The sequence below is a fragment of the Hypomesus nipponensis genome, chromosome 26, assembly GCF_054491055.1.
Source record: "Hypomesus nipponensis isolate SF chromosome 26, ASM5449105v1, whole genome shotgun sequence".
NCBI classification, from domain to species: domain Eukaryota; kingdom Metazoa; phylum Chordata; class Actinopteri; order Osmeriformes; family Osmeridae; genus Hypomesus; species Hypomesus nipponensis.
In genome coordinates this window covers 8,232,660-8,248,245 of record NC_140386.1, presented here as the reverse complement: position 1 = coordinate 8,248,245, position 15,586 = coordinate 8,232,660, and the positions used below count along the sequence as shown (strand labels likewise).

Below are 15,586 nucleotides of genomic sequence, written 5' to 3'. Positions count from 1 at the left end.
CCTCCTCTCCTCCATCCCCCCAACATCATCCCCCTCCTCTCCTCCATCCCCCTCTCCTCCATCCCCCCCCCCTCCTCCTCTCCTCCATCCCCCCCCTCCTCCTCTCCTCCATCCCCCCCCCCTCCTCCTCTCCTCCATCCCCCCACATCATCCCCCTCCTCTCCTCCATCCCCCCACATCATCCTCCTCCTCTCCTCCATCCCCCCCCTCCTCCTCTCCTCCATCCCCCCCCTCCTCCTCTCCTCCATCCCCCCACATCATCCTGCTCCTCTCCTCCATCCCCCCCCTCCTCCTCTCCTCCATCCCACCACATCATCCTCCTCCTCTCCTCTATCCCCCCCCACATCATCCGCTCCCCCTCCCACAGTCTCCACCTGTGACTTGCGATGGCTGCATTCCTCCTCTGCGCCGGACCCCTCCTTCTCTGTCCGCATTTCTCTCGTAATCTTCACCGGCTCTGGCCAATGAGTGACAGCGTTGATTCTTTATCACAATCAGCCGCGCGCTGTCCTTGTGTATAAGTTATGATCGCGCTGATGTGCGAGGCGCCCGATTTGCCTCCCATGTCCCGTGTTTCAACACCTCATCAATATTGCATGTTCTTGTTACTGTCTCTCGGTTCGAAACCCCCCTCACCCAACCCCCCATGGCTCCGGGAACTCTGAGGCGCGTCTGAAAGTCGGGCTGCCTCTTTGGGTTTGAACAGACTCGGGGACATGGGAGAGGTTCATATCCATATACTTAGATTATCCCCCAACGCTTGGTCCCTCCAAAAATCATTACAAGGAGGTGTCAAAATAAATGAGATCTCTCTCTCTCTCTCTCTCTCTGTCTCTCTCTCTCTCTCTCTCTCTCTGTCTCTCTCTCTCTCTCTCTCTCTCTCTCTCTCTCTTTCAGTCTCTCTCTTTCAGTCTCTCTCTCTCCTCCCTTCTGGAAAATGCATTTTACGTGTGATTTTCAACTAAATAAGCCAGGGTCCAGATGACTAGTTTCTTGACAGTTATGAATGAGGTCCTTGCTACATTAAGGCAATGACGGAGGGCGGGGCTAAGTCTGCAGGTTCTAAACTGTGTTTGAATAAATCATCATCAGATCCATTGTGGTTCCGCAGCTGCGAGCCCTGAACCCTCTCCCCCCACTCCCCGCCATGTGACCCCTCGTTACCCAGGCAACCCAGTTCCTCGGCGTACTTCCGAAAATTTCCCAAACATTCGTGGTGGCAGTAAGTTTTCAGGAGTGCAGTGAACTGGTGCCTGGCTAGATGAGTCTTCTCCTCATTACAGCCGGAGTCTCGGGCTAGCCACATCTATATCCAGTGGTAATGAAGACCCTACAGAGGCCAAGGGAAGAGAGCGCATTAGAGAGGGAAAGAAGGGGTGGGGGGGGGGAAAGGTAGAGAGCATGGGAGGGAAAGTCAATATTGGAAGTGGAGCGCCGAGAAGTAGTATCAATTTTCAGGATTATTAATTCAAATTCGCGTCTGCAGCCGGGCCTCAAATTAAGAGAGCGCAGCCTCGCTCCCGCTTGAGCAAATTAGGGGTTTAACGTATTCTGTTTCAGCAGCTCAAATTGGGCGACTCATTCCGCATGCGAGGGGGGTCTGTCTGGACGCCCCTAATAAAGGAGAGGCTGAGCACGCACACCGGGACTAGGGGACGGGAAGAAGCCCGGGTTACACCTGTTTCAAACTGCCCAGTAACCCAGCTTTCAACCTGGCTGGGAGGGAGAGCGCGCTGGGGACAAGGCAGCCCTTTGTCTGGTCGATGGCGGAGTGGGCTGCAGAGAGGCTATTTTCATTGGAGCAAGGTGTTAAATGTGAAGCTTGCTCCTCCATTAACTGCGGGTAATTGCTCTTCTAATTCTGCACAAACAGCATACTTTGGAAAGGCATCCGGGGTGACTAATAGAGGGGTTTATAGGAGGTAGGAGAAGGTAGAGCATGGCCAATCGGCTTTAGTTACTGTATCTCTTAGAATGGAACGTGTTATGTCGTATTCATGAGGAGAAGTTTGGCGTTAGCTGGAGAATGTGCTTACTGTTTGATAATGAGCTCTCCTCTGTGTGTTTGTGTGCGTGTGTGCCTGGTAAAGGGGTGGGCGTGTACTGGGAACTCTTTAGAGATTAAATTCTGTTAATTACCATCATCCTTCAACCTTAACATGTATTAATGGGGAAGCCATTGCACATTTCAGAAACTGTTTAAGCATGAGGGTGGATTACGACTTCAATTGTATTTCCTCCCCAGTCTGTGCAGTCACCACAAATATACTCGGCTAAAGGTTTACTTCTTTTGAGTATTTATTAACATGTTCATTAGAGAATGTGCTTGGAAACCAAAGGGTGATCTTCAAGCCTTTCTCAAGTTATGTCGTGTATTTATTGAAAACAATCTCGTCTGGAAATATCTAGGAAATATAAACCGGTTGGTGTCAAAGGTCACGTTGCCGAAGGTGGGAGGAGTCTGGCCGGGAGGAGGCAGGAGAGGTGACGCGCGTGTCAGTATCAATAAGTGACAAGCAGGTGGAGCTGTGAGCAAAGTTAAGCCCGAGGAAGGGCTCCCAGGCTTCCAGCTGGTTTCCAGAGAGAGGGAGGGAGGGGAGGAGCGGGTCACCAGCCAGGAGATGGTTGCTCTCAGTCCAGAGATCGTCATTAGCCGGGCTATAAACAAACAGTGCTACCTCATTTCTCATGCTTACTCCCTGTGAGTGCAAGTGTGCAGACATGGTCTACAACCGATCCCATTACCGAATCATCCTATTACTAGTAGAAATATACAAAAATATAGAAACATTTTATTACAAATGCTGATACTTCCTCTGCCCTTCCTTCCTACTCAGTGCCCACCGCTGGCTGGTGAAGTGAGAGAGTGAGAGAGAGAGATAGACACAGAGAGGGAGAGAGAGAGAGAGAGAGGGAGTCCAGCAGGGCGGTAATCAGAATAATTCGAGGCCAGCGTAAACGCGTGGTGCGCTGCCACTGTATACAGCATGTCATTTTTTCAATTACTTTGGCTGTGGTTAAATGCTCATTTTCAGCAGCCAGCCCCAAGCGAAAAACTACTGAGCTCCATTAGGTTTAACCCACAGCTTCGTCCTCATTAGCTCCTCCAGTTAGACAGGAGTGTGAGGGAAAGGCTGGGTTCGCCGCTATAAAGAGGTCAGGGTGGAGTCAGTGCTCCATGCCATGAGAGGAGAGATTGTTAAGGACTTGCCGGCCCTCACTGTACCCCAGCTGTTGTACAATGGCGCGATTGCTGTGAAGACTCGCGTGACCTTTAGGGCAAGGCGGTCGGACAGCCCCTAATTGACCCGCTCGTTCTTTCGCTCTCTCTCTCTCTTTCGCTCTCTCTTTTGCTCTCTTGTCTTTCTTTCGCTCTCTGGCTGTCTCTCACTTGCTCTCTCCATCCTTCTCTTTCTCTCGCCTCCCTTTTAGCCATCTATCCATCTCTTTCTCCTTTCCATCTCTTTAGCTTTCTGTCTCTGTCATCTGTCTCACTCTTTCTTTCCTCTTTCTCTCACTTTTCCCTCCATCACTCGCTCTGACGGGACCAGCAGAGGATCTGAAAACACAGACAGAACAGTCTGTAATGCCACAGTGAGCTAAACGATAACAAACGGGGAGCAAAGCTCGTCAAGAATAGCTCGCAGTGTCTCCCGACGTCATTTAAATTTGGGAGCACATTCACTTTCTCCAGATGGCGCATTTGCCGGCATTGAGGCTTGTATCTCGTCCCCGCTACTGCCTTGTGCTTTTAGTAAAGTAGGCATCATTAAACATTGTCCTCAGTTTCCATCGACCTGAGAGATCCTGTCTTGATTCGGAGCTGGGGCAGCTATTGCACTGCCAGCTAAATGGAGGTCACCGGGAGATGGCATCCATTACTGAGGTATTCAATTCAAATGTCACCCTTTTCCGCTTGGCACTGTTTTCTCTTTGCTAATGCGTGTCATGGGGAGCGGAGGGAGGCTGGGGGGGGGGTTGAGGGCATGGGATATTGGGGTTTGTTGCATTTCGCCTGACCGGTAGGAGTTTTTTTATTTTTATTTTTATTTTTTTTAACTGTGAAAGAGATGCAAGGTGACACTGCTCAAAGTCCCTGCGCCTCACCTTGCACTCTGGCACCCGTTTGTTCCCTGGAGTTCTCTCTGTGGACGGCTAGAGTCCTCCTGAGCCCTGGCCGCTAAAACAAGACTGATTGTTTCTATTCATCACTCCAACGCCGGGCCCAAAAGTGGACGGCGGAGCTGCCCAGTCGAGGCTGCCTGGGTGTGGACTAACTGTGTCTGTGCCAGCTCCAGGCAGTGGAGAGACCAGAACCAGGGTCGAAAGAAGCACTTACTCAGAATGTACATCCTCTTGTACAACGTTTCTCTCTCTTTCTCAGTTCCTGTTTCTCTCACTTCCTGTCGATGTGTGTGTGTCTCTCTCTCTCTCTCTCTGTGCATGTTGCGAAAGTGAGGGTGTCCTGCAGGAGCTGCTTGGCTAGCAAAGTCCTGGCTGTCAATCCTCTGGTATCCTCCTGTCACTGGAATTCTGTCCTGTCATCCTTCAACCCAGTTGAAATTAACAGGTAATTTGTAAATGTCACTTTATGTTAGCCGGCTCATTTTGTTTCTTTGCCACCAATCCAGCACTCGCAGACAACATTTTCTTGTCTTCTTTTAATAAGATGTTCATTTATAAATAGAATTATAGCGCACTAAATAGATGGGAATAAGAGAGGCAGAAACGAGTCCCTGGCTAAATTTTTTTAGCAAATCTTAAATAGCTCATTGTCTGGGGAGATTAGCACTTCAAAAGATTTAGTTCCAAATCTCACCAAAGACAGCGCTGATTTGAGTAAGATGATAAGATTACGGTCAGAATTTTGGTTATTTCAATAGATTGCAGGGAAGAAATGTGCATGCACAAGAGGCCACCACACACACATACACACACACATGCACACACACGCACGCACACACGCACATGTGCGGCCTGTTTAGGATGAACAGTGGTACGTGACAAAAAAAAAGACTTTCCTCACATTTAAGACTGCTTTGACAAAGTAAAATAACAAGAACGAGGGGGAAAAAAACGCACAAAGAAAGGTAACACGATCCTAATAGGATTACTGTAAACGTTGTAAGACATGCATTTCCCAAGCAAAAACTTATCTGTACCCTCCTCCAGCCACTGCAGAAAAGTCATTATGGGTGTTTTGGGGATAAGGTTCCTCATGGCTGCATAGTTATTATCCATCTTAATAGAATCACTTACCTCTGATCCTGGATCTGATAGGCGTGAGCCTCAGATACCGGCACACTAGTTCCACTCCATGCCCCTGGCAGCCATTTGGCGCAGAGGAAAAATGCTCGCTTTCACACAACTGGTCAAGTTGGTTCGTTGTTTCCAGCTTGATCCCACCCCTCAGGACGGAGAAGACCTTCTGACAGAGTGGCCTTTACCTCCGGCGTCGCTACATTTTCTGTTTATTTTAGTTTTGTTGATTTATCCGCAGACAGAAACATGGTCCATGACTGGTAAGTGGCAACTCCGATGCTCACGTTGTCTCCTGAACCAGCTGCGTTCTGACCTGTCCCTTTTCTCATGGCAGGGTGCACTTAAGCTGTAATTTGTGTTTTGTATGATCGTTGTCCACGCATTAAGAACCATGGCAATACATATTTATACAGCTCATCAGAAGGATGCAGCACAGCGACTATTAATGAAGCTGCCATGTGCTGCTCTCTAAAACATGTATGCACATCGCTATCGGCCTATTTGTCAAACCGACAGAGCTAATTAGCCCTTAGCAGGCGGTATTATTTTTGTCTTGTGTCTTTCAATTCCTTACATTAACACATATATGGGTACGTTTACCCCCCCCCCCCCTTCCCCCAAAAAGGTCCATGAGCGTGAATGCATTAGAATATTTTGGGAGAATAAATTGTATCTAACCCCCCCCACCCCCCCTGAGGTGCCCCTCCCCCACTGAGCTTCAGCCTGCCTTATTCCTCTGCTCATCCCCCCCTTCATTTACCTGCAAGAGAGAGGGAGAGAGGGAGAGGGAGAGAGAGAGCTCTAATGTGCATCCAGCCAAACTGGCAGGTTAATAAAGATAATTTTACCTGTGATATAATGACTGCCCACGCCAGGTCTTAATTGCACTTCCTGTCTGGTCCTCCTGCGGGCCCTCCAACGGTGCCGTGAGCTCTCCTGAAGGCTGCCACGGCGCATACAAGTCCCCGATTCAAGCCAGAGGAAAGAGATGGCTTGGTTTCATCCGCTAATACTTGATCTTATTTCCCAGTCAGCAGCGAGCCCTGTTGTCTCAGTGTGACGTCGGCGGGGCTGGTTTAAATGAATCACTCAAGTTCATTACCACAAGGCAAACAAACACCGTGGTCTGCTTCCACGTCCTGGGCTAACTTAATAAAGTCGTAATGGGTTTATGAATATGAGATGAATTAACACAATCTCTCGGTAATTACTTACCACACAGCCATATCTGCTCCCCCCCTCCCCCCCCCCCAAAAAAAAAAAAAAAAAAAAAAAAACCTGGTGCAGCAACAGCAACACTCTGCCCAGTGTCTTAGCCTAAAGTCTTAAACTGGTCTTCTGCCTTTAGGTTGATGGCCATAAACAACCATCGTTGTCATGGAATAAACTTTCCCGCAATTGCAGATATATCAAGAGACACATTTGACTTACACAAACACTCATACAGATTTATGAAATCAGGGTCCAAAGTAGAACAGAATAATTGTATTTAAAATGATAGGAGGTTTTCACAATTCTGGCATTAAGAGACCTTGAAAAGACTTGAAATACATGGTCAAATTTGAATTCCATCCTAAAAAGTAAAATTAAAAGGGTATTGGCATTTGTGGCATGTCTGACTGTACGGCAGTAATGTCATGATGGATGGTGTTCCGGCTTCTAAATGTAAACTTTTCCTCAAGTTACTCAGCCTGAGACTAAGTGCTCTGACACCTCTGCTCTTTATTGATGACAGGAGGGTGTATGTATTTATCACACTGTCATCCCAGTGGCTTCCTTCCAGACGTCGCTCACTCATAGCTAATGCTAATGGGGCAGCAAAATCATCATCGGAAGGGTCACCTGTTGCTTAGACACATCCGGAACCTGCGCCACACACACACACACACTCTAACATGGGTAGATGCGCACATACACACACGCGCTTGCACACACACACACACACACAGCAAAGTCCCTCGTGGTCCAGCTTGTTTCCCCCGTTTCTTCAGATTTGTCTTGTCCAGACCCTGGCATTTCCCTCAACCCTGTCAGGGAAGCCCAGGTATTGATGGCTCCGTGTCACGCTAATAGTTGTCCCCCCCAGTCGAGGGAGGTGCCTCTTCTGTGTGTTGATTGCTCCGCTGCAGGTAGAGAGAGAGAGAGGTCTGCTGCAAATCAATAAAGGTTCCCAGCTCATCCTTCCTTACCTTAATAAAAGTTGGATATTATATGTCACTTGGTGTGCCGAGGTCAATCAAAGCATTTTTTTTTATTGCCAGGCTCGTGGTGTTGTCTCTCGTTTTCAGTGTCAGTAGTTCGGGTATCTGTAGAATTAGTTATTTTATGAAGCCATTTGTGTTGTTTAATGTGTAGTCTGTTTGGTTCTACTGCTCAAGGGCATGTAAAGCCATGGTACAATAAAATAAAATAGAATTAAAATAAAAGTAAAACATAATGCAAAAAAAAACCGCAAAGGAAATCTAATTATGATCGGTAATTAAAATGATGAAATGTTGACATGACAGTTTTGGGGGGAGGTTTACTATCCGCAAAGTTTTTTTCCGTTACAGACCACATGTTTTTAGCCATCTGAAGAAATACTTCACATCAAAGCCTTTAGGAATATGTGAGATGCTGTGCAGATTGCACTCCACTTTAAATGTACAATCTCTGAGAACAGTGACTCCGAATAATGTATTTGCTAAACCAATATTTACCCCTTGTTACAAGTATCGTCAGGGTAATACAAAAAAAAGTTTGATTTATTTTTCCTTTGCTTGCTGCTGATACAAATTGGATTGAAATTGGAAATGCATTCAAATTGAAATGAATTATACTCACTGCTTTAGTATTTGGGTGAATTTTCGAAAGGCCCACTTGTACAACCGCGGATAATTAATATATTGAGTGGGCCTATTCACATTCATTATTTATTCCATTTAAAATTCAAGAGTGCACCTTGATAAGAGGGCCTTCTTTCTCCCTCTGCCATCCCTAAGAGGAGAGAGAAGAGCGTTCATGAGAATACAGCAAAATAACGAGCAAACTATTGAGGATATTGCCGCGTATCTACGGGGACAGCATTAGGGCACGGGAGCATCATTCCTGTATGCTGGAGCAAGGCCAGTGCAGTGACGGTTTAATGGTCTTAAGAGTGTTGAGTGGATTCTTGGAATGAAAGAGACACTTTGCTTTTAGTTGAATATCAACAAGTATTGAATGTATAGGCTGATGGCAAGCGATTGAGAAAGGTGAGTTGTCCTTGGCCGAGGTTCTGTTGCAGTAATGGCGCTTTTGCTTGATTGTTTCCTTTCTCTGTTTACACGGGAATCTTTTAGCTCCTCAAAACATTCGCCCGTCTTGTTGACTCGTTTCTCAGGCCTGACGGCCACTGGAGTCAGACAGCGCTCCTCGTCCGCGCGGCTCGGCGGCGTTGCGGAAGACTGGCCCGACGGAGAAGGGGCCTTGTAAGTCTGACCCCCCTCCCGCACCCACACCGCCCCCCCCACCCCCCCCCCCCCCACCCCACCCGCTACTCCAGCGTGGCCAAGAGGTCCTTTGGGAAATTTGTTTGTACGGTTCACTCACAGGTGTAATCAAGCATGAGGCTTGAGGAAACATGGACAGAGATTAGACAAGTGCATCAGGGTCAGCCCCTGAACTGTCCGAAAGGGCAATGAGGCTTATGAAATTTTACGACTTAAGGTTAATTTGGCCGGTAATAGAAATCGTACGAGTGTTTGCTTGTGCGTGAAGGGAATCTTTAATTTCAGATTAGGTGCTGTATACATAATCCTTTTGTTGTCAGTGGATGAAACATTTGAGGGGTTTATTGTCCTCAGTCTTTCATGGGTCAGTGCTGTGTCTGGCCAAATGTACACTGGCTTCCGGCTTATCAGACATTGAAAGTCTCCCTTTATAAGGTCAACAGACATGGCTGTTTGGCTCCATAATCCTCCATAAAAGGGAAGACCATGTCCACTTCTGAAAATGACTCATTAAGATTTTGATCAATCTTCTGTTTTTGGTGAGACAGAGTTAGGAAATGCCATCAGAAAATTGCATTTCCCAATGACATTAGGCGCCCCGGGTACCCCTCCAATTCCATGTGTTTCTATTGAGACATTCAGATATGATATGATTTGGGGCAGAATCCCCGTTTTTTTTCTTCTTCTAAATGAGGCGATTGAATTTCCTTGATGGTCTCTGAGAGCACTTAGCTTAAGAGAACACACTTCTAAATCAAAAAGCTTTCAATCATCCCAAATCATATTTGTGTAAGAGATCCACTCAGGAGTGTTACGTCACGTCGAATGCTATCGAAAACCTTTGACTGACTCCTGCGTAGGTGATGCTTGGAAATATTATTGTTTGTGTCCGCGTGGGCCCCTCCACTGGCTGCGACATGAGGTCTACAGATGTCATGTCAGTAAGCGGACACGCTAGGAGAAGTGGCAAGCCCCAGCGGACAAGAGAGCTGCTAAACTGATTGAAAGGGGATGTATCGAGTACAAGTCATGTGGACGGTCTCCTTGAAGTGAATTAGATGAAAACCAAGAGCTGTGCTCAGCTGAAAGTGCACATGCACTGTCAAAGACGGAGCCGTGCAGCCCAGGTGCACTTTACCTCCGAAATTGATGTTCTGTACGGAGGAGTTTAGGGAAATGTGAGTGTTTCAGATCAGTCGGCCTTTTAGAAAAGGAAACGTAAATTACAGAGGGGGAAACCAATGTTGATTCAAAAGGAAATGTTTTTCTAAAAACAACTCTAAACTCTTATTTTTGTTGTTGACCTAATTGTCTTTGTATTTTGGGACTATATTAAACGAAATGTTAAACAGTAAAAAAAAAACTAGTCTTTGTATCACAAGAGGCCGTTGCAGTGTGTTACTTTCATCAGAAGGTAGGTTTTCACCACGTGACTTCACTCATCCAACATCACATGGATAGTGTAGTAGGCAAGACGGATCACTCCAGTGGACGGAAATAAACCCCCCCCACCCTATCTCCAGCTAATACTAGCATGTGTTGCCATATGCTAATCGGAACAATCCCTCTCTGGCTGTATTGATACAATAATGACTTTAAATTCAGGCATTAAAGTAAAAATAAAACGGGGTAAATCCAGTTTAAATCATGGGCAGCTGAGGGCTGTCAGAAGGAGACTGAGACTAAGAGGGAGAGTTACATACAGGGGGCTTCTCGTCATCTCTCTTAACCCGACAGACGCAATGATCCTCAGGCATTGGGGTTTAAAGCGTTTACATCATTGGCGGACTTAACAACATAAAGTGTCATGCGTATACGCTCGTGTTTTGCAGCTCAACCTGGTTTTATTGGACAGACCTGACGCTGATGGCTCTGGGAATGATGCTCTGTTCCATTTCAGATTCGACCGCCGCTTGCTTCCTAATTTCCTTTGCATAATGTTACTGACAATTGTGTTGAGAGCACATATTATTTATTATCTGGTGTATGCTTGTGTGTGGACGGTTGTGTAAGAAATACTGTACTACAGCAGAAGAGTTCTGTTCCTTGACATGAAACCAACCTGTTTTCGAAGGTTCTTGCCTCTTTAAACGTACAATATTACCAATGAGCTAATTGGATATAGGATATTGTGATTTATTTCTTCTAAACCTATATTTTTGACACCTAATTAAGTAATTTCAGTTGCAGGTTAACTAAATTCTGTCAAATAAGGATGAATTACCTTTCTGCATTTCTCAATTAATCATTTTAATTACAACAGGCATGTTATCTGGCAAGCCTAAGGCTATGAATAATTGGTTGGGTTATTAGTTGAGAGGGTTGTATCATGTATGGTTTGGGCTTAACACTTGGAGCTTTGAAGTGTCGATAGTCGCAGTGGAAGAGAGTACAAAGCATAGATTGAGAAAAAATGAGAGTTTAGGCCAATTGCACTGGATGAAGACGGCAGGTATCATCCGTGTTGTGTTTTGTGAACCGTTTACCGTCGAGGTGAAGCCTGGTTATGGCTAGTACGTGCAGGACACGGATCCAGACCCCTCACTCTGGAGCGACCGCATGCCCCCCCGCGTGGAGGTCTGTGAGGCAGGAGGGACAGGGAGTGGAGGTCTGTGAGGCAGGAGGGACAGGGAGTGGAGGTGGGCTCTTCGGTGACTGTCCTGACATTCAGCCCCGGTGCCGCCGCCGGCCCTCCGAGCCCTGGCCCCCGGATCACCGGTGATGGACGGACGCGGCAGACACACACACTCCAGGTAGATCAAAGGGGGGGCGTGCCACACCACTGTGGGCTTTCTTAGGAGAACACCAACTTGAAAATACCACATCCCATTTCTCAGCTGGGGGCCTGTCTGTAATTGTGTCTTTTCAGACCTCCAAAGTGCATGGCACAGCTTCGCCCCTGACATTTTCCCCCCCCCTCCTGAATTTATTTTTCATTCTCTGGTATTTTGGCAACAGGGGCACTCGAGACAAATTTTCCTTCATCTCCCGTTGCTGTTTGTATTTGCTGCGACGTGTTACAGGAAGACTTGGAAACGGAGGTTGGTTTGAACAGAGTTTTTCATCTTCGTGTCAGTGGGAACTGCTATGAAGCTTGTGATTTTCTTGAAAGGGTCAGCTTTGTTCTTCGTCTCTGTGTTAGAGCGACGTTAGTCGCAGGTAGAGAGTGTAGTACTGTAACTGAAAAGCAGGATCTGCTGTGAGACCAGCGCACAGAAGACAACACTGAACTCCCACGAGTAATGTCACATGGGATTTAGTAGGGTGGTTTTGTTTATTTTTATAGATCAATAGGGTATTGAAATTCAACAGATAAATCTGAATTTAATCCGTGTAGATTTACGGAATTAAACCGTTTCAGCGAGTTAATCTGAAAGCCCGTGTTTTCGAAATGAGAAGGGATGCGAAAGGACTTCTTAGTATCATATTTTGATTCCCCACCACTCTGAATGCTCCATGCTTTCACGAGGACACATCTAATTGCAATGTAATTATCTGATGAAAGGCCTTGCCATCAACAAAGGACACCAATATCTGACCATCACCAACTGCCTTACTCGGGGCTCAAATGACACGGGCAGAAGTGCACAACGAAACCCCTCCCATGGATTCCATCAATATCCTCACTGCAGAGGTTAGAGGAGGAGTAAAGTTCAGTTTTACGAGCGTGCTTCTAACAGAACCTGAGTAGATCTTTGGGGCTGCTATTTCTAACTCCACTGGTTCAGGTGGAAGAAAGAAGGGAAGGGAGAGAGAGAAAGAAAGATGGATCGGAGAGAAACGGTAAACTCAAACGCGCTTTCGGCCTCGCCAATCTCAGATTAATCACGCAATTAGACCGAGTTGTTGCGCACCTTGTTGCTAATTGACACTACTCAAACCAGCTGTCTCTTTGATAATAATGATGACAGCGATAAAGGTGAAGATAATGGCCCGAGTCCAAGCTATGGTCACTTTACATCAGTCAACATCACATACCTCTCAGAAGCGCGTGTCTGCTCCTTATCAGACCTCTCTCAAAAGGTTTTAATGAGCATTACATCCCCCGAAGAAAAGTCAGGCCTTAAATGCAGTCGGCCGTCTTGCAGCCAACAAGGCGCGTGAAAGAGGGGTGGGGGGCGAGGGGGGCTGCAGAGGGGTGACAGTTTCTATTCCCCTTAGTAAGCTTCGAAATAAATCTCCTGCAGCTCTGTTTGACTTTTTGATGAGAAAGTGTTGTGCAATAACGGAACTCTGAAAGCAGAAGCCACTTAGGAGGCCGAGAGGTAGATTAGCAATTTGTAAAAGCTATTTATAATCATAAATCGTGGCCCCGCGAACCCGCCCTTGTCTTCTACAGAGGTATGTTTGTGTTCCTGAGAGCGGGGGGGGGTTCGTCCCCGAAACGCAATATCCTGGAAAGACCCGCGGCAGCAGCGCACAGCTGCAGCGCGGACGGAAAGTGCGAGGGGAGAAAGACGGATTGCCTAAAAGAGCGAGCGATGGAGAGATGCATGCGCCGACGTGACCTTATCAAAGGGAACTGTCACTTTGCACTTATTGCCAAGAACCAATTTCAGATGACCACATGCAGAGGGTACGGTTCAGTCAAAAAGGACACTGTATAACAGAGCTTCGTCACCCTCATGGCCCTTGAAAATACCCCCTCCCTCCCTCCCCTCCTCATTCTCTCTACAACTCATGTACTGTACGTTACTGAAGATTAGCATATGACATGACAGATTACATTAAATCATGTCTGTGCTGTACTTTATGACATTAGCCTCTTAGCCCAGGCATACAGATGCATGCAAATGTTCAGCCAAACCCACTTATTTAAATCTGCTGCATGACACGGCACCTTTGATATGATTATTAGTCATCTAAGCGACTTGGGTTCACACATCAGATAGCACGCGTCAAGAGAGGTGAGGAATGACGGGCCTTTGAACGTGGACCCCAGCACACCTCTCTGAAATGCTTCACAGACATTAACAGTTTATTTTGCTGCGAGACGCTTTTATGGTATTAACGTTCCAGCTATTATAAAATACCGGCAATGTTTATTTTTATTGTCTTTACATGAGCCTTGATATAACCCCGGATGAATCATTATAATTACTGTATCGTAATTAAGATGAACCTCTGAACTTCTGGCAAAGTGGGACTTTCTTTTTGCTGTTCTTTTCCTGCTCCAAAATTGATTTTCAAAATAGAAGTCCCTTCCAATGAGTCACTCTTTTAGTTTCCAGATGGCTCACTATTCTGCCATGGTATAGAGTGATTCACCATGATCACACCTAACCTGCTGCGTATCCCACTCAAACCTCTTGATTTACCGTGTAAATCATCCGCAACGATAACTAGCAACGGTAAATTGAAAAATACCATTAAAACATCATATTAAAATGATTCGAAAATGAACAAACGGTGCTGTCAACCAACTGTCATAAAAAGTGTCCTTCGCGCAATTATTTTCTCACACGATTTTTGAATTCTCAGTTTGATCCTCATTTGAGTCCACCCTGTTCTCCGTGGTGATTCCCAACACTCACAGGGGGAAATGGGGATTTCACATTCTTCTCCCCAATTATTCCAAGTGTCACCAGGGAAACCCCCGACATGACCAGAGTGTCTAGTATGTGCTCTGTGGTCTTTAATCTTAATTATAAAGCTATCATTACAGAGTGAACCCAGGTCTGCCAACAGCCCAGCCCTGGGCTTCTCTACTCTGAATCAATCAAACAACCAGCAAGTCTAGCAGTGGGTTGCTCGGCCTTTTGATTCTCTCTCTCTTTCTCTTTTTCTCTGTGTGTCTCTGTCTCTCTCTTTCTCTCTCTCTCTCTGGGTCTCTGTGTCTTTCTCTCTGTGTCTTTCTCTCTGTCTCTCTCTCTCTCTGAGAGGTGGTGCTGGATGAGGAACAGCGCTCCATTTGATTTCTTTACTGACAATGGACGTTCTTTGCCTCTTTTCTTTCTTTTTTTTTTATTCAGGTTTGTTTTTCTACAGTAAGAGCCTGTGGATGACACAGTGAAAGTTAGCACTGGCTAACTAGGAGCGGCCAACTACTTACAGCTGGGTCCAAGGCCTTGATCAGAGAGAGAGAGGGAGAGAGGGAGAGAGAGAGTCCTGCTTCTCCACCGGCAGACTTGTTTTATCCTGAAGGCAGCTTTATGTTTAAGTTTTATGTGCCAATTAATTAGGTGCTTTCTAATATATGTCGAGAGCTAACTGTAAACTATTTAGAGTAGGGTAAGGACGAAGTGATCTGTGGTGAAGTCTTGCTGATGTACTCTGTGGAGTGTTTGAGTACAGTGACCACAAAGGAGGGCAGCAAACATGTAAACTTGACACTAGCCTAGTCCTGGAGCAGGACTGGGGATTAAACTAGAATGCCTCCAAGTCTAAATATTGTCACTCTTGATAGAGAACATGAATTTGCTCAGTACCTGTAAAGCCTGGTTTTGGTGTGATGTCACCCAGCTTAACCTTTCGGGTTCCATCTGATATGCGAACCGAGAACTTAAAACTGCACAAAAGGGTCGTTTTTGAGTCGAATGACGATCTCCATTTTTAGCAAGGTGTACATGTATCGCCGTTCTCAGGGGCACTGCCTTCTTATACAATGGAATCAAGAAAAACGTGAGATGTACAGAGATTCTGACTGGTTCACGGGTCACACATTTAGCATGCAAAACCCCACAATGCCTTTGTTGCAGTCTAGTAGGTGTTCAAAGCCTTGCTTTAATTTGATAGAAGGTAGGTTCCCGATTCTTTTAAAATATGTAAAGAAGCACATGATTACATTAACCAGAGCGTACGTTATTTATCTCATGAAAAGCGGTTTATAGTTCTACCTTAAAATGTTCAATGTA

The 15,586-nt window shown here is 46.2% G+C and overlaps 1 protein-coding gene across 1 annotated transcript in view; it reads left to right on the top strand.

Annotated features, from left to right (window-relative positions):
* The window catches only part of LOC146221302 (uncharacterized), an 82,447-nt gene that overhangs the window by 12,986 nt on the left and 53,875 nt on the right, over positions 1–15,586 (top strand). The window lies entirely within an intron of this gene.